Source organism: Lynx canadensis, chromosome E3 (genome assembly GCF_007474595.2).
Source record: "Lynx canadensis isolate LIC74 chromosome E3, mLynCan4.pri.v2, whole genome shotgun sequence".
Lineage (NCBI taxonomy): Eukaryota > Metazoa > Chordata > Mammalia > Carnivora > Felidae > Lynx > Lynx canadensis.
The window spans coordinates 30,450,392-30,463,704 of record NC_044318.1 but is presented as its reverse complement, the minus strand read 5'-3'; the positions used below and the strand labels follow the sequence as shown (position 1 = coordinate 30,463,704).

Genomic DNA, 13,313 nt, shown 5'->3' with positions numbered 1-13,313 from the left:
CGGAATTATATCTGACTGAAAACAGTAATAAAGCAATAATCAGCGCAGGGACAAAGCTAGGGCGAGGCGGGAGGGGAGGGGAAGGAGGGGCGGCTCTCCAGCACCTGTTCCCCCTGCAGCCTTCCTCCCTCACCGCCCAGGTGCCTCCCTTCTGCTAAGAAGAGGGTGATCCCGAGCTCCAGGGGCAGAGGCTTTGCTAGAATCCTGCAAAGGATCTTCTCTTAAGCAGTCAGAGCTTTACAGGGCGCCTGGCTGGGTCAGTCGGTAGAGCACGTGACTCTTGATCTCAAAGTCATGAGTTCAAGCCCCACTCTGGGTACAGAGATAACTTAAAAATAAAAAGCTTATTAAGGGATGTCTACTGAACCACAAGGTGTCTCACCTAGCCCAGCCAGGATGGAGAGGGACAGTAGCCCTTCACTTATTTTAATTTTGTGGTGCCATATGGAGTGGCTCAGTGAAAGGGGAATGCTCTTTGGGGAAAAAATATTCTTCACTGTGGAAACGGAGGCACAAGGTCAGTGGAGGGGCAGGGCGGCGGCTCTCAGAATGTACCATTCCTGTTGGCAACGTCCCGGGTGATGTCTGAGGGTACGAGGTGGGGATGTGGGAAGAAGCTGAGATGTGGATCCAAACAGGACCCAACGGGGGCACCTGGGTGGCTCGGTCGGTTAAGCGACTGACTCTTGCCATTGGCAAGACTTAACAGGTCATGATCTCACAGTTCGTGGGTTCGAGCCCCGCCTCAGGCTCTGTGCTGAGGGCGCAGAGCCTGCCTGGGACTCTGTCTCCCTCCCTCTCTACCCCTCCCCCACTTGCCCTCTCCCTCAAAATAAATAAAAATAAATAAAACAAAACCAGGACCCAGTGACCCTCAGACTCTCTGCATGATTTCGCCTCTGCCTCGTGCTTCTCAGATGCCATCTTCAGGGCTGTCTGCGCTGTGCCGCCTTTCCCGCCTTTCCCTCACGTGGGGTTGGGGGGCTCCTTCTTCCATTTCCTCACGCGGCCCCCTCCCTTTCTTCCCAGCTCAGCGTGGCACCTCCTCCCGGGTTTACCTGTCACCGAAATGTGCCCTCCTCAAAAGGCCTTTCCAGAACACCCAGTCCAAAGCAGATTGCCCCCACCCCACGATTTTTAAAATTCATTTATTTTTTTTTAATGTTTATTTGTGAGATAGAGACACAGACGCGAGCGGGGGGAGGGGCAGAGAGAGAGGGAGACAGAATCCAAAGCAAGTTCCGGGCTCCGAGCTGTCAGCACGGAGCCCGACGCGGGGCTTGAACCCACGAACTGTGAGATCATGACCTGAGCTGAAGTCGGACGCTTAACCGACTGAGCCGCCTGGGTGCCCCCACCCCTGCCTTAAGCTTTATGATGGCGGGGACGGTGTACCCTGGTACTTAGCCCAGAGCCCGGGACGGGAGAACTGCTCGCCGTGGCCTCAGGGATTCATGAATCAATCACACCCATCTGCACAAGGAGCAGAGAACGGATGATCCCTTAGCCCTAAGTCCTCCTACGTGACTCCAGTGACCTCGCCCCCACCTTACCTCCACCTCCGGAATCCATTACAGGGGAACCATGACCGGTGCCTCTGCCTGTTCTGCCATGAAAGCTCGCTTTCTTGATTTCTGGCCAGGTGTTTGCACTCCAGAGGCCCGAGATTTCGACACTGATGTCCCTGAAACAGCTCACCTGAGATGCAGGTGATGGGACTTAGGAGGGACACGAGGTGCCAGAAGAGGTACCAAAAGCACTCTGCCTTGCTTACGCTTGTTTCTTTATTTTTGGAGAGAGAGAGAGAGAGAGAACATGCGCGCACACACGTGAGCAGGGGAGGGGCAGAGGGAGAGGGAGAGAGAGAGAGAGGGAGACAGAGAATCTTAAGCAGGCTCCACACTCGGAGCAGAGCCTGAAGTGGGGCTCAATCCCAGGGCGGTGAGATCATGACCCGAGCTGATATTAAGAGTCAGACCATTAAATGACTGAGCCACTCAGGTGCCCCGCCTTGGATGCAACTTTTGCAAAAATCATCAAAACATCAAAAATACACTAAATGTTACAACGTCACAGCCTAACGTCAAGCAAGATTTTGCGTGCACCGTTAATTCTCACAGCCCTGCAAAGTAAACGTTTCTTCGTTTCACAGATGAAGAACCTGAGATTCAGAAAGATCAAGGGTTCGATCCCGGGTGACACGACCGGGAAAAACTGAGCACCAAGCCAGGATTCAAAGCAAAGATTCAAGGCGCACCTGGGTGGCTCAGGCAGAGGAGCACGCGGCCCTTGATCTTGGGAGTGTGAGTTCGAGCCCCACACTGGGTGTAGAGATTAATTAAAGAAAAATAAGTAATTTTTTTAATGTTTATTTATTTTTGAGAGAGAGACACACAGAGCGTGAGTGGAGGAGGGGCAGAGAGAGAAGGAGACACAGAATCTGAGGCGGAGGCTCCAGGCTCTGAGCTGGCAGCAGAGAGCCCGATGTGGGTCTCGAGCTCACGAACCACGAGACGTGACCTGAGCCGAAGTCAGGCGCTTAACGGACTGAGCCACCCAGGTGCCTCCAAAATAAACAGATTGTAGAAAAGAATGTTGAGGGGCACCTGGGTGGCTCAGTCCGTTAAGCGTCTCTTGATTTCGGCTCAGGTCATGATCTCGCGGTTTGTGGGTATCGAGCCCTGAGTCACATTATCAGTGCAAAGCCTGCTTGGGATTCTCTCTCTCTCCCCCTCCCCCACCCCCCCAAAATAAACAAACAAACTTAAAACAAGTGTTTGAAACGAAACAAAAAGCTAAGATTCAAGCCACCAAGACCACCTCAGGGGGGATCCTGCGCTCAGCTGCCCTTCCCAGTATGGATGGAAAAGCAGCAGGCAACTTCAGGCTCGGGGAAGCTTCTCTTCTGTTACCCCGCCTTTTTTTAAAGTTTATTATTATTATTGATTTAAGTAATCTCTACACCCGACGGGGGGGGGGGGGGGCTCGAACTCATGACCCCAAGATCAAGGGTCGCATGCTCCTCTGACTGAACCAGCCAGGTGCCCCCTGTTTAAAGAACACAAGTACAGGGCAGGGTGCCTGGGTGGCCCAGTGAGTTAAGCGGCTGACTCTTGATTTCGGCTCAGGTCATGGTTTCACCGTTCGTGGGTTCAAGCCCCGCATCGGGCTCTGCACTGGCAGTGTGGAGCCTGCTGCTTAAGATTCTCTCTCTCTTTCTCTCCCTGCCCCTCCCTGCTCACTCACTCTATCTCTCTCTCAAAAATTAACAAATAAAGGGGCGCCTGGGTGGCTCCCTCGGTTAAGCGTCCGACTTCAGCTCAGGTCACGATCTTGCATGTCATGAGTTCGAGCCCCACATCGGGCTCTGTGCTGACAGCTCAGAGACTGGAACCTGCTTTGGATTCTGTGTCTCCCCCTCTCTCTGCCCCTCGCCTGCTTGTGCTCTCCTTCTGTCTCTCAAAAAATGAATAAATGTTAAAAAAAAATTTTTTTTAAATAAACATTAAAAAAACAAACACACACAGGTACATTGGAAAAGGAAGAAATGGGTACCAGCTAGTTCGGGCTTGCTCAGACCAGACACTGCTCTCAGCCCACAGGAAAGGAACATCATCAGGAGGCCACAGCTGGAGGGACCAGAGGCACACATACACTCGTACACACACATACACAGTCACACTCACACACACTCGCACGTACACGGTCACGCACACAGGCACACGCTCACCCACACTTAAAAACTTATTAGAGGAGGTGTCGCAATCCCCAACTGCAGTGTAGAGCCCCGCTTGAGGATATTGAGAAACTGGCTTCTGAAAAAGAAAATGCAGCATCGAGGAGCTGACCTGAGCCACAGCTCTCAGCATGCTCCACCCCTGCTAATGGTCACCCCTTCCAGCCTCCGCTGCCCCAGGAGGAAATCCACGGGCCTCACCCTGGCACCCGAGGCCCGGCCACCAGCTCCTTCTGTATCTCCCGCTGTGCCTTGAGCTCCAGCCAAACCAATGTCCTCACTGTTCTCAGAACATTCTAGAGCCTCTTGTACCCCCCACACCTCTGCCCAGGCCTTCTGCCTGGCTGGCCGTTCCCCTTTCCTTTGCTTGACAAGGGGCCGCCCTGCTTTACGATCCAACAGAAAGGTCCTCCCAAGGCCAGCCCAGCCCAGCAGGTGCTCTCAACGCCACGTGCCATTGTCCCCTGAAAAAGATATTGAAGGCCTGGCCTAAAACAGAAGCTCCTAATATCTCCTAAATATCCTCCAGCTAAAAGAATGTTCTTTTGTTCTCTGCAGGCTTGAAGATGTCACGCTATGAAGTCTCTGAGATACAGGACTTCCTTGCTCAGGAAATCGGCCATCCTTCTTCAAGCCTGCTTTTTTTTTTTTCCCTTTAACCCACCCTACCATGCTGTACTATTTATTTATTTTTTAAGTGTACTTATTTATTTTGAGAGGGAGCACGCGAACGAGAGAGGGGCAGAGAGAGACAGGGGGAGAGAATCCCAAGCAGGCCCCGCAGTGTCAGGGCTCAATCTCACGAATCCCGAGATCATGACCTGAGCCAAAATCAGGGGTTGGATACTTAACAGACTGAGCCACCCAGGCACCAACCCCCGCAGGACTTGTTTACTTTATAACTGGTGTAACTTCACCCATTTCACCCACCGCCCACCTCTGACAACCGCCTATCTGTTCTCTGTATCCAGGATTTTAGTTCTTTTTTTTTTTTTTTAATGTTTATTTTTGAGAGACAGAGACAACGTGTGAGCTGTGGTGGGGCAGAGAGAGAGAGGGAGACACAGAATCCGGGGCAGGCTCCAGGCTCTGAGCTGTCAGCACAGAGCCCGACGTGGGGCTCGAACCCACAAACCATGAGATCATGACCTGAGCTAACGTCGGTTGCTTACCCGACTGAGTCACCCAGGCACCCCTAGGACTTTGGTTCTTGAGAGTTTGGGGAGTTTTGTTGTTGTTGTTTTAGATTGTGCATATAAATGAGATCAGATGGTATTTTTCTCTCTCTGATTTATCTCACTTATTAGCCCAATGCCCTCAAGGTCCATCCATGTTGTCACAAATGCCAGGATTTCCTCCTTTTTTACTGCTGATTAACATTTCATTGTATATACACACCACATTCTCTTTCTTTCTCTCTTCCTTCCTTCCTTTCTTTCTTTTTAGTAATCTCTACGCCCAATGTGGGACTCCAACTCACAACCCCGAGATCAAGAGTCGCGCGCTTCACCCACTGCTCCACCCACCCACCCACCCATCGATGGACACTTAGGTTGCTTCCATGTCTCGGCTACTGTGAAATAATGCTGCAGTGAACACGGGCTGTCCGCGTCTTTTCAAGTCAGTGTTCTTATTTCCTTCAGAGAAACACCCAGAAGTGGGACTGCCGGATCATATGGTAGATCTATTTTTAATTTTTTGAAGGACTTCCACACTGTTTTCCACAGTGGCTGCACCAATTTGCATTCCCACCGGCGGTGCGCGAGGGGTCCGTTTTCTCCACGCCCCCGCCAACGCTGGCTGCCTTTGGTCTTTTTGATACAAGCCATCCTAACAGGCAGGCGGTGAGAGCTCACTGTGGTTTCGATTTGCATTTCCCTGATGGTGAGCGACGCTGAGCACTTTTTCGCGTACCTGTTGGCCACCTGCATATCTTCTTTGGAAAAATGTCTATTCAGATCCTGTGCCCACTTTTTTAATTGGATTTTTTTTTTTTTTTTTTTTTTTTTGGCTACTGAGTTGTAAGAGTTCTTTATATATTTTGGATATTAACTCCTCATCAGATATACGATTTGCAAATATACTCTCCCATTCAGTAGGTTGCCTCTTGTTTTTTTTGGTCTCTGATGCTTTGTCCTTCCCCACAAGCTCTCCCTGCTCTACCCTCCTGTGTGGTCCTGTAGTTGGCCAGCTCTGTGGCTGCAGTCTGCTTCTGTCTCCTTTGCTTCTGGGACTTTCTTTTTCTCTTTCTTTTACTCGTGCCCCACCTCCTAACAAGAGATGCTCCTAGGGCACCTCGACAAATATCTATTTTTTATTTTATTACTTTTCGAATGTTTATTCATTTTTGAGAGGGGAGGGAGAGGGGGACGGAGAACCCGAAGCGGGCTCCGTGCCGACAGCAGCGAGGCCGACGCAGGGTTCGAACTCGCAAACCGCAAGATCATGACCTGAGCCGAAGTCAGACAATCGACCGCCTGAGCCATCCAGGCACCCCAAATATATGTTTTTGTTTTTTTTTTAAAGAGAGAGAGGCCCCTGGGTGGCTCAGTCGGTTCAGCTTCTGACTCTTGATTTGGACTCAGGTCATGATCCCAGGGTTGTGGGATTGAGCCCTGCCTCAGGCTCCACACTGAGAACGGAACCTGTTCACAGATTCTCTTTCTCTCTGGGGCACCTGGGTGGCTCAGTGGGTTAAGCGTCCAACTTTGGCTCAGGTCATAATCTCACAGTTTGTGAGTTCGAGCCCCACATCAGTCTCTGCGCTGACAGTGCAGAGCCTGCTTGGGATTCTCTCTCTCTCCCTCTCTCTCCTTCTCTCTGCCTCCCCCCGGCCAAAAATCAGTAAATAAAAAGATTCTGACTGTGCTCTCTCTCTCTCTCTCTCAAATAATAAAATAAAATAAAATAAAATGGAGAAAGAGAGATGTTCCCAGTGCTCTGGGTGAGCTCCCACTTGTCACACCCGTTACCTGAGGGGTTTCTCCTCTCCGGGACCTTGGGTGTCCTCAGGGTGTCCTCAGGGCCTCAGCACCTTGGTTCCCTGGATCCAAAGGAAGAGAACGGTTGGAAGAAAATCTGCAAACCGGGAAGGGACTGCAATGGTTGGGGAGTTCCCTGCTGTGACTTCGGTACGTTTGTGAGACACGGCCTCCTGGGTTGGCTGTCAGGGGCGGGAGGTAGAAGTGACCACGGTGTCTTCCCAAAAGGCCGCGAGCCCACGGGAGAGACAATTCGTTGGCTCGTCTGGCCACGAGACAAGCATCGGCCACGTGCTTTGCCAAGACCCGGAGCCTCCTGCCTGGGATGGATGAGAAGCAGGTGAAACAGCGGACTCCCAACCGCAAATGCAGCCCAGAGCCGGGAAGGAACGTGAACGGGGTGTAGGGACCAAGGCTGGGGTCCGCCAGGCCAAGAGCACGAGGAAGACAGATCCCCCCGGAAAGAGGAAGCACAGAATGGTCCCTGAGATTGGGCGGGGGGGGGGTGGGGGGTGGGGTGCGGTGCAGGCGAAAGGCCTGCCTTCTTCGGAGGTGGTGAGCGCTGGGTGAAGGGGAGAGGGCCGTGAGGCTAGAGAGGTGAGCAGAGGCGAGACTTCACCGGAAGGCCTGGAGGACACAGCCAGAGTCCATCTGGTCAGGGGAGCAACAGATTGCAATTTATGTTTGGTTTTGTTTTAATTTTTTCATTTAACTTTTATTTATTTATTTATTTATTTATTTATTTATTTATTTATTTATTTTATTATTATTTTTTTAAATGTTTATTTATTTGAGAGAGAGCAGGGCAGGGTCAGAGAGAGAGAGAGGGAGAGAAAGAGAGAATCCCAAGCAGGCTCTGCCCTCAAAGCTCGGACCCGACTTGGGGCTCGACCCCACGCATCGTGCCAGCACGACGGGAGCTGAAATCAAGAGTCGGGTGCTTCACCGACTCAGCCACCCAGGCGCCCAACCCAAAGCACATTTCTTGCAGAGCTTCCTGGGATATCCTGAACTGATTTAAAGGGAACAAAAGAATAAGAACAAACAGCCACTGTCAGGCCAGGAGATAACCTAATCATATCAGGGGCAACAAATCAGTGACAAAACTCCCAGGGCTGATCAACATCAAGATCGACCTGACACACATTCCTGAGTTATCTTTACAGGATCAAAACTCTGGCTCGGGGCGCCTGAGGGGCTCAAGTCAGTTAAGTGTCTGACTCTTGATTTCAGCTCGGGTCACGATCTCATGGTTTGTGGGATCGAGCCCCACATCAGGCTCGCGCTGATGCAGAACTCTCAAAGTAAATAAATAAACATTTTAAAAAAATAAGTAATAAAAATAAATAAAACTCAAGCGTGGTCACAGAATTGGCAAGGCCGACCCTTGCTGGCCCTCGTGCCTTCGACCCTGGACAGACAGATCACCTTAAAACGACCTGCCCTATTTCCCAGCTGAATCCCCCGCTGCACAAGGCCCTTCACGAATCTATATGCATCCCTGACATAAAACTTCCCAGTTCTGTGGTTTGAGGAGACACCACTTTGGGAGACGGTCCCAGGGTCCTCATTTACTTGTCGCAAGTAATACCCTTCCTTTCTTTGGCTTCGTTGTGTCTTTTGGCTTCGATGCCCACCAAGAGGCAGACCCAGTTATGGGTAACACTAGGACGGCAGTTGTAAAGAATAAAACAGAAAATAACAAGTGTTGGTGGGCATGTGTGAGAACTAGAACTTTCATGCATTGCTGGCAGGAATGTAAAATGGTGCAGCCACGAGGGGAAACAAGTTCTCAGAAGGCTAAACATAGAATCATCACATGAGGGGCGCCTGGGTGGCTCGGTCGGTTAAGCTTCTGACTTCGGCTCAGGTCACGATCTCGTGGTTCGTGGGTTCGAGCCCCGCGTCGGGCTCCGTGCTGATGGCGCAGAGCCCACTTGGGGTCCTCCGTCCCACCCTCTCTGCCCCTCTCCTGCTCGTGCTTTCTCTCAAAAATAAACATTTAAAAATAAATAAATAAATAAATAAACTTAGGGGGAAAAAAGTTAAAAAAAAAAAATCATCATATGACCCGGTGGGATAGTGTTATATAATCAAATATATATATTTCGGCCTTCACCTGCATTCCTGGTACCAACACCTAAAACCCTGGGAACTTTCTGGTAACACTGGAGTTTAGTTAATGAGGTGGCTTTTGGAAAGCCCCTAAGGATGGCCACATCCGACTCCCAGGGAAGGGAGGGGGCTAGAGACTGAATTAATTATCAGTGAAAGCCTTCCTAAACACTGGGGCACATGAGTGGCTCAGTTGGTTGAGCGGCAGACTCTTCATTTCAACTCAGTTCATGATCTCGGTTCGTGAGATCGAGCCCCACATCTGGCTCCACGCTGACAGTGCACACAGCATGCTTCTGATTCTCTCTCTCCCTTTCTCTCTTCCTCTCCCCCCACCCCCAACACACTCGCTCTCTCTCAAAGTAAATGAATAAACTTAAAAATATGGGGCGCCCAGGTGGCTCAGTCAGTTAAGCATCCGACTTCGGCTCAGGTCATGATCTTGCGGTTTGTGAGTTCGAGCCCCGTGTCGGCCTCTGTGCTGATAGCTCGGAGCCTGGAGCCTTGCTTCGGATTCTGTGTCTCCTTCTCTCTCTGCCCCTCCGCCACTCATGCTCTGTCTCTCTCTCTCCCAAAAATAAGTAAAAACATTTATAAATAGATAGATAGATAGATAGATAGACAGATAGATAGATAAAATCCCGACAGTACGCATTCACAGCCCTTCCAGTTGATGGACAAGGGGCGCCTGGGTGGCGCAGTCGGTTAAGCGTCCGACTTCAGCCAGGTCACGATCTCGCAGTCCGTGAGTTCGAGCCCCGCGTCAGGCTCTGGGCTGATGGCTCGGAGCCTGGAGCCTGTTTCCGATTCTGTGTCTCCCTCTCTCTCTGCCCCTCCCCCGTTCATGCTCTGTCTCTCTCTGTCCCAAAAATAAATAAACGTTGAAAAAAAAAAAAATTTAAAAAAATAAATAAATAAATAAAAACTTTAAAAAAAAAGTATGCTGAGTGAAAGCAGTCAGACACAAAAGGACAGATTGGGTGTGGTTCCACTTGAATGAGGTATTGAGAACAGGAAAATTCATAGAGACAGTGAGTACATTATAGGTGACCAGGTGCTGGGAGGGGAGGGAAAAGAGGGGAGAATTATTGTTTCAAGCAGTTTTTTAACGCTTATTTATTTTTGAGAGAGAGAGAGAGAGAGAGGGAGAGAGAGAGAGGGAGAAAGAGAATGAATTGGGGAGGGGCAGAGAGAGAGGGAGACACAGAATCCGAAGCAGGCTCCAGGCTCCGAGCTGTCAGCACAGAGCCGGATGCGGGGCTCGAACTTGTGAACCGTGAGATCATGACCTGAGCTGAAGTCGGACGCCCAACCGACTGAGCCACCCAGGCGCCCCAAGGGGAGAATTATTGTTTAATGGGTACAGAGTTTCTGTTTGGAATGATGAAAAAGCTCTGGAAATAGGGGCAATGGTTGCATCACATTGTGAATATATTTCATGCCACTGAGTTGTACTCCTAAATGGTAAATGTTATGTTATATATATTTTTACCACAATTAAAAAAAAAAAAAAGTTTTTTTTTTTTTTTGTTTTTTTTTTTAAGCATCCTGACTGCTGTGTGGAGGTGAATGGTGGCTCCCCTGGTCATCAAAATCAAATTCCCTCCTTCCATTTTCCCCCGCCATGGGAACATGCTGGGAAAAAAGGGTAGTATTAACAACACCCTGGGTCTGCCCTTCAAAGACTCCCACCTTTGTCTTGTCCTTAGCCCACCAGGAGATCTGAAGCCCCTGGGCACCTAGGTGGGCATCTGAAAGATGCAAGCTTGCCTTGATCAACCCAACCCAGCTGGTCCAGGGAAAGCAAGTCCCCCAGAACACTTCACTGCTCTTGCAGCTCACAGCCACCATTCTGGGGTCACCGGACAAGGCATGGCCGCGTGGAGGGCTTTCAGTTGAGGACGGCAGCACCACGACAGCCAATGCCCCTGGGAGGGAGCCCTCCCAGATCCCCGAGCAGCCATTGGGTACCAGGAAGAGGAAGAGGGCAGGTGCAGGGCCCGGCCGGGACTGAGTAGCTCTCCCTTGGAAGGAGGGAAGTGGAAATTCCATATTCCTGGATCCCGTTTTCATGTCTATATCCTCCACATGCCATCAGCCAGCCAGCTGCTTAAGGGCTCCTCTCTGAGACTTGGTCTGGCACACAGCAGGGGTATGTGTGGGTGCTTGGGACAAATGTGATGAGTGACTGAGTGCTGGAGGCCACAGATGCCAGCGAGGGAGCCCAGGGAGGCCCAGCCACTGCCCAGGGTGACCCACAGGAAGTTGGTGGCTGAGCCAGGGATTGGCACCGGGTACCTCTCCCAGCCCTGCCCTCTCCCCTGGGGCCTCAGTCTCTGGCCCTCGGGGGTGGGAGGGAAGGAACAGCTGTGGAGTCACACACCGGCTCTCTCTCTCCATGGGGAGTTTTTTCTTTCCTGCCGTCTTCTCTCCTCCCTCTCTTCCCTTTCTGGAACATCTGATTAGAGAACTTTGAAAGCTGAGCCGTCTTAGGATCAGGTTGCCAGATTTAGCAAATAAAAATACAGGATGTTCAGTTAAATGGAAATTTTAGATAAGCGACAAAGAATTCTTTAGCGTAAATCTGTTCCGTGTGATATCTGGGTCATAACCCAGTTCGGGAAAATGGCGCCTTCCCCTCCATGGGCTCCCCCTGCACGTGGCCGGGCCGCCCGGCTGAGCCGCTGTTCCTCCCATGGCACACCTTGGACCAAACCCGGAGGCTCTCTGCTAGATCCCAGCCTGTCTGAGCTTCCAAGAGCAGGAGCAAGCCAGACACCTGCTGCAAGATGTTGCAAAAGAAATGGGGAAGCTGTTCAGACAGGGGAGAGAACAGGAAACCCCTGGGGCCACAAGAGAGGAAATCAGTGCGGTGGGAGGGACGGGGGAGGGAGGCGGGTCCACGACAGCAGCCCTGTCGCCCCCACCTCCAACCCCTTGGCTGCACGGGGGCCCAGCACAGAATAGGAGCCATGAAGGCTCCAGGAAGCAAAGAGCCACTGACTAAGAAGACATATGTCACGTCCACAGTCAGCTGCACGACACTGTGATTTGGTCTAGACGCCCGGTTCCTATGTGCCTCAGCCCCGCTCAGGTGCCTGTACGGTGGGATCCAGCTACAAGCCCAGGTCCTCGGAGCGGGGAAGGTGACTGAGGCCTGTTCCTGAAAAGACGGACCCATCTCTGGGGAGCCCGGGACCAGTGCCCTGTGCCAGAGCCGTGCTAGGTCACAGGCCAGGGCCCTGCCTTGCATCCCTTGGCCCCGGACCCCAGACCCCAGCTTCCCTGTCTGTTTCCCTTCTCTGCCGGGCTGCACCTGTGCCTCCGGGCCTCCTGGTGGGGTCCCGATGATCTCCTGAGTATCTGGCCCTCCACACCAAGGCCTGTGCAACAAATCTGAAGCTTGTAGTGTTGGCTCAAACTGCAGAACTATACCGAATATTCCATTTGCTCAGACTGTCCACTCCTAGCTCCCTGCATTATGGGAGGCACCGGCCCAGTCACTGAGGACCGGCTTTGCCTTGAGCTTGAGCTGGTCGAGTGATAACCAGTAATTCCAGAATGCTATTGTACACTTTCTCTTTCTTTCTCTCTCATACATACTATATAATTATGTATTATATATAAATATATTATATACATGTGTAAATATTATATATATATGTGTGGGTATACTCTGTAATTATGTATTATATATATTATATATGTGTGTATATTACGTACGTATGTATTATATATGTGTGTGTGTATACATATATATATATATATAACATGTATTTTAGTATATGTGACTTTTCCTTTTTTTTTTTTAATTTTTTTTTTCAACGTTTTTTATTTATTTTTGGGACAGAGAGAGACAGAGCATGAACGGGGGAGGGGCAGAGAGAGAGGGAGACACAGAATCAGAAATAGGCTCCAGGCTCTGAGCCATCAGCCCAGAGCCCGACGCGGGGCTCGAACTCACGGACCGCGAGATCGTGACCTGGCTGAAGTCGGACGCTTAACCGACTGCGCCACCCAGGTGCCCCTCTTCCTTTTTTTTAAAAGTATTTATTTGGGGCGCCTGGGTGGCTCAGTCGGTTAAGCGGCCGACATCAGCTCAGGTCACGATCTCGCGGTCCGTGAGTTCGAGCCCCGCGTCGGGCTCTGGGCTGACGGCTCAGAGCCTGGAGCCTGTTTCAGATTCTGTGTCTCCCTCTCTCTTACCCTCCCCCGTTCATGCTCTGTCTCTCTCTGTCTCAAAAATAAATAAACGTTAAAAAAAAAAAGTTAAAAAAATAAAAAATAAAAGTATTTATTTAAGTAATCTCTACACCCAATGTGGGGCTTGAACTCACAACGCTGAGATCAAGAGTCACATGCTCTTCTGACTGAGCCAGCCAGCACATCGACTCTTCTTCTCTTTTTATAAGCTTTGTGGACATTATTATAGTGTGTCACAAAATTAATAAATGTTTGGTATAATGATGTAAACAGAGTAA

General features: G+C 50.6%; 1 long non-coding RNA gene across 3 annotated transcripts in view; it reads right to left on the bottom strand.

Annotated features, from left to right (window-relative positions):
• LOC115504277 overlaps positions 1 to 13,313 on the bottom strand; it is a 61,148-nt gene that overhangs the window by 16,355 nt on the left and 31,480 nt on the right. For 2 of the 3 annotated variants that reach the window (XR_004343043.1, XR_004343044.1), the window contains exon 3: positions 6,611 to 6,779. This is a non-coding gene — a long non-coding RNA (uncharacterized LOC115504277). Of the gene's footprint in view, positions 1 to 6,610; positions 6,780 to 13,313 lie in introns of those variants that run through there. The other variant, XR_003965639.1, reaches the window with a different exon arrangement.